The 9,798-nt window shown below is 45.9% G+C and overlaps 1 protein-coding gene across 2 annotated transcripts in view; it reads right to left on the minus strand.

The window, feature by feature from the left end:
• The window catches only part of ASTN1 (astrotactin 1), a 305,257-nt gene that overhangs the window by 99,378 nt on the left and 196,081 nt on the right, over positions 1 to 9,798 (minus strand). The window lies entirely within an intron of this gene.

Here is a 9,798-nt window from a genome sequence, read left to right on the forward strand (position 1 = left end):
CATTTTGCCTTCGAGTCATCTCCAGTACTCAAAAACTGGTAAAATGTGTAATTAGAGTTAATTCTTGGCTTGGTTCCTAGGTTGTTTGAAAATATATTTTGAGGAGTNAGGGTTAATAACGGCTGCCTCCAGACTACTGTGAAAATTAAGCAAACCTCTTCGGCCAAAGCCACAGCTCACACAGGGTCCTCAACATGTTCCCCTTCCCTCCTCAAAATGACATGATGATTCTGGGGCTTGGACAGGTTCCAGATGTTTTCAAACATTTTCATGTCATTCAGTCAAGCAGAAACAACTGAAATGGTATTTTTAAATAATTCTTAACTACAAGTCTCCTTTGTGAGCTTTGAGGTTTTATCACCCATACTTGGAAGTAGCAAAGCTATTTCATTTAAATAGGACCTATCTTTTGACTAACCCAAGTGCTTAACTCAAAAATTATTTACTCATTTGAGCTAGACTGAGTGAAGCCTGGGATTGTGTTGGGTGTGAGGTATTGTACGTACTGGATAAACAGCCCCTGTTCCCATGGAACTCAGTCTCACAACTTACCCGAGTATTAAGGATTTTACTGCAGACATGCCTTGGTTTTCGAGAACCAGAAAAAGTCAGCAGAATAAATTGACATAATTATGATTTGGGGCTAATGCTGGGAGCTAACCCAGTGGTTGTCAGTGTGGGTGATATCACGCAGTAGAGTGTGTTTGGGGACATTCATGCTTGGAGGACACTGCTGGCATTTAGAGGGCAGGGCCAGAAAGGCTAGAATAGTACAGTGCAACAAGGCATTTCCATATGTCCTGCAAACTACCGAATGTCTCACTACACATTTACATAGGTGAAAACTTGCCTATCATGACCTGAGCCAAGATGCTAACTCCATTTACATATAAGCACAAAGCAGCTTGTACTCTTTCAAAATATGACACTTTTTCTACTTGCGTAACTACCATGTAAATCGAGGGAAGATGATACATCATTAGAAATTTTACCAAGATTTGTTCATAAGTTTGGGAAACGATATCATTGTCTACAATGCTGTTCACGATCTTCGAATCANGTTCCTAGGTTGTTTGAAAATATATTTTGAGGAGTCAAATTTTAGGACTGGCGTTGATTACAATGTGAACAATTAACTGCATAGAATAACATAAATAAACCTGTATTCAAGCCATAGGTAATAAATCAATGAGCCCACTGATTAAGCACGCATCAGCATGTTGCTAGGCAGGTCAGACTAAAGAGCCCTCCTGTTCTCGAGGGGCCTGGAGATTGAGAAAGACAACCCAAATTCCAAGGGCGCAGATGTGCAGGGTAGACCTTGCCCAGATCACAATGAGAGGCAACAGGATACAGCAATGAAGACATGGGTTCCGGAGCCAGCCTGCCTACTTCCAATTCCAGCTTAGCCACCAATCACAGCGTGATCTTGAGCAAGTCCCTTAATCATTGTGTCCCCATTTCCTCACCTGCAAAATGAGGTTGATGGTAACAATTATATCTGCTTGGCAAGGTTGTCATGACGAGGAACAATTTAATATAGCTTAAGTGTTCAGAACAGTGTCTGACATTTAGGGAGTGTCCTACAAGCATTTGCTTAAACAGTGGAATTTATCACTTACACGAATCAAATATAAATACTCTAGTTAAGAAGTTTCCTAATTTCTATACAGGAAGAGATGTCTTGCCCTGCGTTGCAAATGCAATGGCAACACCAGGCTCTAACTCAGATTGCACACGTATGTTTGTTGCGTGGAGAGGAGGTAATGATGAGCATGGAAACACCAAAGCCCCACTCCCCCACCTCCCACCCAGCCATCACTTCACAGGACAGTGATGGTACAGTATTGACCTTAAATACAGAGAGGGGGTTAGACCGTCCTGGGAAATGGTAAACGTTGCAAATTTCTCCGGCAAAGGAATAAAAGAGAATTTATTCATTTTCTTCCCACTAGTCCAGGATGATCCGTCAAAGACATGGGGATTTCTGTTTGATTTATTTAGCAAATATTTATGGAGGGGCTATTGTGTGTGAACTGTGATGAAGTTGGGTGCCAGGAGTTGGGATGCCAGGAGTTGGGATGAAGAGATTCTTGCCTTCAAAGGAATCTATAGTCTTTCTGAAGAAACCCCTATATGTCCGGGCAAATGGAGGGAACGAGTAAACGGGAAGGGGAATGGAGGTACAGGAGGTAAGCTGGGGGGTAGTGCAGTGGTAAAGAGCTCGTCCTGGGGCTGGGAAGCCTGGGTGGTGGCGGTGCCTGGAACGGTAGCAGGTGGCAGTGGGAAGCTAGGAGAGGCTCCAGGGGGCCATGCGGGAAAAGAGGCAGGGGTAACACGATGAAGAGCTGGACCTAACACTTGGGAGCTGAGTTATCCATGACTGCCTGACAGAGGAAAAGCCTCTGTATCAGGGCTGTCTGGGTAGAGGTCCACGTCAGAAGCCCATCACTGAGTCCTATATCCAGGCTGAAATGGACATTGCCTTGGGGACGCCTGGAAACTGGGCCCCATGGCCCTCCAATGGTCCTTCTCTCTTGGCTTTGTTTTTCACTCTTCAGGTTTTATTCTCTCCGAATGGCTAAGGCACGTGGTGGAGACTTGGTCTCCATGGCTGTAGCTCGAGGCTTTACAGGTTCAGATCACAGAGGGGATGCTCCCCCTCCTCATTAGGACAACATCAGCCGTGGAGGAACTGCCTGACGTGTCCTGAACCAGATGAGCCACCCGGACCAATTTCGGGGGCCGGGGAAAGAGAGGCATCTAAGCAGAGGCAACTCCCATTTGGGTTTTAGGGCTCAAGCTGGGAGGAGGGTGAATGTCACACAGAATCATGATTTCCGTATCAGCTTCTATCTGCTTGTGGGGCAAAAGCACTGCCTGCATCAGATGTGGGGGAGCATCACTGAGCAGACCGTGCCCAATATTAGTTCTGTGGAAAGAGCGCGAGGCCATGGAGTTGCCCAAGGATAGCATCAGGCTGGGTGTGGGGCGGGAGGTTCAACCCTACAGTTGAAAGGAAACTTCACTCTTTTGACTCCAACTGAGATGTGTCGCCTCCAACATTCTCCGTCCTGCGCTGGGCAAACCAGTACAGCTCGTTCTTTGAGGAACAGTAGCAGCATCAGAAGTCAGACTAGAGTTTATTTGTTTGTTAATTTCTTCATTCTGACAAATCAAGACCCTGAAGACTGTCCACCCACGTGGGCAGCTACAGATGGCCAAGATCCGGGGGCAATCACAGGCCAGCGTAACCACCAGGTGGGACCCACGGCCTCAAGCAGGAGCATAATTCCTGCCGCAAACCAGCCCCGTAGTAATGGAAACACGGCAGCCAGCGGGACACACACACACACTGGGGATGTTGAGAACTGTTAGCAATCTTTCATTTGCCTTTTCCTCTCTCCCCATCTCACACTGCACCTACAATTCACACAGAATCTTTCCTAAGCACGGGCAACTCCCGGACTTTCGGCTTCTCTCCTCAACTCTTCTTCTTCCCCAGGACACATCAGCAGTCATGGGGTTTTTCCCTTCTGTCTTGGTGTTGGCCTGGGCCGGAAGTGGGCGGTGGCCTTGACTTGACTGGGTCTTTGGGTCTTTCTTCTGCTATGTAACCTAGACATAATTGAGCAAGTGAACGCTCTGCATGGTCAGCCTGACTGGACGATCCGTTCACACTAGCTCTCGCAGTGCAGCAAGAGACCATTTCTGTGGACAAGAGCGTTTCAGATGTGGGTTTTTGATTAAGAGCAGTTTTCTACCTAACGGTGGCACCTAGAAGTGGAGCTTGAAAGCTTTTGGTCAGCATGTCTGGGGATGGGCTTCCTTGTGGAAAGCTCAAGACTCATCACCTGGGAGGGAAAGGCGGAATGGAGATAGATAGATAGATGGATGGATGGATAGATAGACAGACAGACAGGAGGGAGGGAGGAAGGAAGGAAGAGAAGAAGAAAGGGAGAAAGGAAAGAAGGAAGGGAGGAACGGCGGGATGGAGAGAATACATACACGAATATACGTGTATGGATACATGCACTCACGTATGCATGTATGTATGTGGGTGTTATGCACACTTCAGTGTGGCGAGACAGAGAATGTTTCAGATTCATCAGTGTCTGATGAGTAAGGCACATCGTGATGAGCTTATAGAAACCAGGGGCTTCTTTTGAACTTATATATGCCTCCACCTGTCGCTAAAGAGAGCATTTTAGAAATGAAAATAATTTGTCCACAGTTAAATAAAAGCACATCCTTTTAGCTTGCCTCTGGCCCACACTCGGCTAAGTTGCTGGTGGAAGCAGAGTGTATGAAGTTCCAGCCCAGCCAGAGCTACACTGTGGGGTCCTGGTTGAGGAGATCATATCCATATGTAATGTGACAGCTTTTGAGCAAATGTTCCTTTCCTCAGCTAGGTAAATGCATTTGCAAGCAGGGAACAGTGAAACAAAGAAAGAACAGAGGTTCATTAAAAAATGCTTCTGGAGAAAGATAGTTTGTAAGATATTCAGGGGAAAAAGGTGAAGAGAAAAATGGTAAAAATGACTTTTCCAGCTACGCTGTTGGCTGAAACTTTCCATGCCTCCATTTATCCTAATGATAAGAAGGGGAGATTATTATGAGCCACCGTCTTCACAATCAGTACCAGTTCCGGGAGAAGTAAGTACTAGAACAACTGATGCCTAGATTATCTGCTAAACCCGTGGCTTTGTCAGAAGTTAAATAATAAAGATAATGAGGCCCGATGTTTCTATAGGATGCTTTAGGGCCTAGGCATTCTTGCTGATGTTGTTTCTTTTCTTTCTTTTTTTTAATGAAGATTTTAAGGGGCACCTGTGTGGCTCAGTCGGTTAAGTGTCTGCCTTCAGCCCAGGTCATGATCCCGGGGTCCTGGAGTCGAGCCCCGCATCAGGCTCCCTGCTCAGTGGGGAGTCTGCTTGTCCCTCTCCCTCTGCTCTTCCCCCTGCTTGTGCTCTGTCTCTGTCTCTCTCTAAAAATAAATAAAATGTTAAAAAAATAAAGATTTTAAAAATTTATTTATTTTATTTTAGAATGAGAGAGAGAGAGTGGGGAGAGGGGCAGAGGGAAAGGGAGAAAATCTCCAGCAGACTCCACCTGAGCGCAGAGCCCTATGCGGGACTTGATCTCACGACCCTGAGATCATGACCTTGAGCCAAAACCAAGAGTCAGACGCTTAACCAAATGCACCACTCAGGTGCCCCAGATGTTTCTTTACCTGAATTTCTCTCCCTCCCACTGACGTGATAACTGAGACTATTCTTTTAAGTCTGGCTTAAAAATTACTTCTCAAAATAGACCTTCCCTGGTGCTCCAAGACTAGGTTATGTCTCTTGTTATATAAAGCACACTTTCTTTTATAAAGCCTATACATCAAATCAATTTATTATATATTCAGTGGATACTTGCCCTCATGAGATACAAAGAGCTGTGCCATCCTCTTTGCTCTCCCTTCACTGTCTAGGCTGAACCACCCCCAGCAGGGGCTCCATAAAGAACTGACTCCGAGACACACGAGGCTGGACCGGGTCTGAGTCCCGGAGGAGGTGGTCCGCTGCAGCCCGCCACTCAGGCCAGCCATGCACTTCCTCTCAGCCTCATCATCGTCATCTATAAAGTGTGGAGAAAACAGTACCTAGACTTGTATATGAATGAGTGTATATACCCTAGCTCAGTGCCTGACACACAGAACAAAGTCAACAAATACTAGTTTCTGTCATAACTCACATTGCCATGTGATGAATAGAAAATGGATTTCTGACATTACATTTAAAAAAACAAACTGTGGGGCGCCTGGGTGACTGAGCCAGATAAGTGCCTGCCTTCAGCTCAGGTCATGATCCCAGGGTCATGGGATGGAGCCCCACATCGGGGGTTTCTCCCTCTCCTTCTGCCTGCAGCTCCCCTTGCTTGTGCTCTCTTTCTGTCAAATGAATAAATAAAATCTTTAAGAAATAAAAATAAAAATAAATAAACCATGATGGGGGTTGTTTGGGTGGTGCAGTCCATTAAGCATCTGACTCTTGATTTCAGCTCTGGTCATGATTCAGGGTTGTGGGATTGAGCCCCGCGTGGGCTCTGTACTGGGCATGGAGCCTGCTTGAGATTCTCTATCTCCCTCTCCCTCTGTCCCGCCCCTCCTCTCTCTCAAAAACAAACAAACAAACCATGATGATCATGGTATATTTTACAAACTCATGTTATCTTTAAGCATGTAAATCTCATGTAAAGACAAAATATTTATTCATTATTTAACATCTATTATTTAGAAGTTTTTATGCAGCAGAAGACCATATTTGTCAGAAAATAGCAAAGCAGCCAAGGGTGTGACTCTGGCACCAGACTGAATAGGTTTAAAACCTGGCTCTACCACCGATTAGCCCTGTGCCCTTGGCCAAGGTCATTAATTCCTACCATCAGACCACTCTATCCACTTGCTCCAGTCATGCTAACATCACCCATCCCATCTTCCTCCCACAGTTCAGAGCCTGGCTCACCGTCCTCTCTGACACTCCTCGGTAATTTCTGGTGACTTCAGTAGCCACTAAAACGATCTTTTCAATTCTCAAACCACTCAGCACCTTGACTTTTCTTCTTAAATGACCCTGTCCTCTACCCCCACTCCCATAGTAAAGCCTAGACTAGCAACATACACAACGTTTCCTTGGTCATAATTTCAAGAACCCCCATACCTTACCATCACCTCCTACCTTCCCAGATCATTCCTCCTCACACCATAATTTTCTACGCTCCTGAGACTTAAAAACCCTTCATCCAACCACCGTTGTGTTGACCCTCACCAACCTCGTGTGTTCTCCGCACTCCGTACTTAGATTAAATTCCGTGGCCCATAAATTCACACCCTTTTGTGTAACCTCAACTCTCACCCCTCCCCCGCTGCACCACACTTGAGTGTTTAAGACACTCCAACACTCAATGACCCTGTGGCCCCAGGTCTGTCCTTCCACACATGAATGCAGTTGGCAACCATGCTGACTGGTCTCATCTTAAATCCCACACCACTGACTTGAGTGGGCTCTGAATACTGCCTACATCACACAACGTTTTTCCTTGTCTGTTCACTCTCCCACTCTCTAGATCATATTTCAAACCTTCTTCTTTCTCCTCAAAACCTCCAACACCTCCTCCCCCATCCTTACCCTTGGCTAACGCTCTGCATCCTACAGAATTGAGAAGACAGAGGCAATCGGATTAAAAGCTTGCATCCCCACATCCATTCACCAGCCTACATCTTGCCTATGACTTGGCCCTCCTTCTAGCAATTGGGCATGAACAGTCTGTGTTCCATCTAGGATGCCGCTATCCCAGCTAAGCCTCTGGCGTCTTACTGGCAGTGGGACATATGGGAAGGAGCCTCAGGTGGAAGTTACAAATCCAAACTCCCTTCTGCTGCTATGACCTCAAGCAGGTGTGCCCTAGAGTCTCAATTTGTTCATACGTAGAATGGAAATCATGAGGTATAGCATATCCCACACCGACTTTACATTGTTGAACCAAGTGTGTATAAATAAACCTCAGATCATTGATAATCTTTGATGATTCATTTTTAATCAGCATTTGCTGCCGTTTTTATTCTCTATATTGTGTATATGTGCATGTGTGCACTTTACAGAAATTATCTCAATGAAAGAGCAGTGGAAAACTGGCACCATTCCCACCTCTCTGTGGCTCAGTTTTCTCATCTATAAAATGGGATAATAATAATAGTACCTTACCTCACCAACTGCACAAGATTGAATGATCTAAAATATGTGCCAATTATTTATAATGACCCTTGACATATGGTAAATTGTGAAAAAATGCTAGCTGTTACTATTCACATATTACTGGGAATGCGGGCTCTAAATGTTGCAAAGGGTTTTTCCTGAAGAAATTTTAGAAATATATGAAATGATTTTGAAAATGACAGTACTGAACAGAATGACAATAATGAACAAAATTCAAGGATACAACCTTGCAAAAAAAGTGGCAATAAAGATAAATGCACACCCTGATGGTTAATTTTATGTGTCGCCTTGATGGGGCCACAGGGTGTCCGGATATCTGATCAATCATTATTCCAGGTGTTTCTGTGAGGGTGTTTCAGATGAGATTAACATGACAATCAGTAGACTGAGTAAAGCAGGTTGTCATCCCTCATGTGGGTGGGCCTCACCCAATCAGTTGAAGTCTTGAACAAAAAAGCTAACTAACCTTCCTTTGAGTTATAGAGAACTCCGCCGGCTTGATGGACTTTGACCTGAGACATCAGTTTTTTCCTGCCTTTCGACTTGAACTGAAACATCGCCTTTTCTTGGGTTTTAAGCCTGTCGGCCTTCCAACTGCAGCTACCTGATCAATTATCCTGGGGCTCAGCCTTTGGATTCAGACCAGAACTACACCATTGGCTCTCCTGGGTCTCCAGCTTGCTGACTCCAGATCTTGGGACTTGTCAGCCTCCATGATCCCATGAGCTAGTTCCTCCAAATAAATCTTTTTCTGTATTTGTATCTTCAGGCTATTGGTTCTGTGTCTCCATTGACTGCTGCCTGATGCACACACATAAGCACACACATACACAACTGTAGACTCTATGCTTCATCTTTTTGTCCACACAAAGCGGCTCCGGGAGTAAGGGATGTGAGGGGACACGAGCATGGACCCGAAGTCATGCAGGACAAGCAGTACTTTGACCCTGACCATGTGCCTCATGGAGAGAAAGATAAATGTCTGCCTCTGTAACTCAGGGGTCATCACAGAAAGCAGGCACAGAGTCCATCTGCCCTCAGATAGAGAAAGTTGGTGCAAACTTGCAGTTCCCTTGTCTATTCTGGGATCAAGGATTATGTAAAGTAAAAGGAAGAACGCTTGAATGGGTCAGAAAAAGCTGGTAACAGCAGTTGCCATTTCTTAAACGTCCACCCCATGCCGGGCAGACTCTGTGCTCAGTGCGACACACGCATCCATCATTTCACAACCACCCGGAGAGCTATCCGGCCTGACGGTGACTGTCCCTATGTTGCAAGGGCACACAAAGGTTCAGCAGGGCTAAGGAAGTTGTGCAAGGTCACAAGCCAGTAAGGGGCACCGGTGAGTGTTACCCTGCAGGACAGAGCCTGTGTTTTCTCCTGCACCTGCTCACCCCCCTCACCATCCCAGGCACGGAGATGCTGGAGAAAGGCACCAAGACAGCACTGGCTCCGCAGCAGCGACGCCGCCTGGCTATTGGGCTGGCTTGCCCCCCACCGGCTTCCCGGTGCAGTGACAGGAAGGGCAGATGCCAACTACAGTGCCGGGGGAAACCACCTGCTGCCTTTCTCTGTTTTGCAGGGCAGTTCTGCCCTACGCCAAGTGGTCTCCAAGCCTCTTGTTCATCTGTCTCCCTCTTTAAATGTTTTCTCATTGACCCAGCTACCGAATCTCCTTTATCCTTGCATCTTTCATCAACAACAGTTAGCAGAATGGCTCTCAAGATTTGGGGTACCTCGGATTCACCCCACATATGGGCACCATTATCCTCACACTTTCGTTGCTCTCCTTTCAAATATCTAGGGTGAACCCAAGCATCAACATTTTTAAAAAGTTAGGTGGGTGATTGCAAAGCATATAAGAGGTTGAGAATCACTGGCCCAGTATGTGCCCACTCGTACTCCCAGCCAATCCTTATGAATGAGTCTGGCATTCTATAAAATACGACTGCCACAAAAACAGAACTTGCAACCCAGCCTAGGAATTCACTGGAACCCACCCTTAAATTTCTGAATAATAATAAGAGATGAAGCA

Source organism: Ailuropoda melanoleuca, chromosome 8 (genome assembly GCF_002007445.2).
Source record: "Ailuropoda melanoleuca isolate Jingjing chromosome 8, ASM200744v2, whole genome shotgun sequence".
In the NCBI taxonomy this organism is placed as follows: Eukaryota; Metazoa; Chordata; class Mammalia; order Carnivora; family Ursidae; genus Ailuropoda; species Ailuropoda melanoleuca.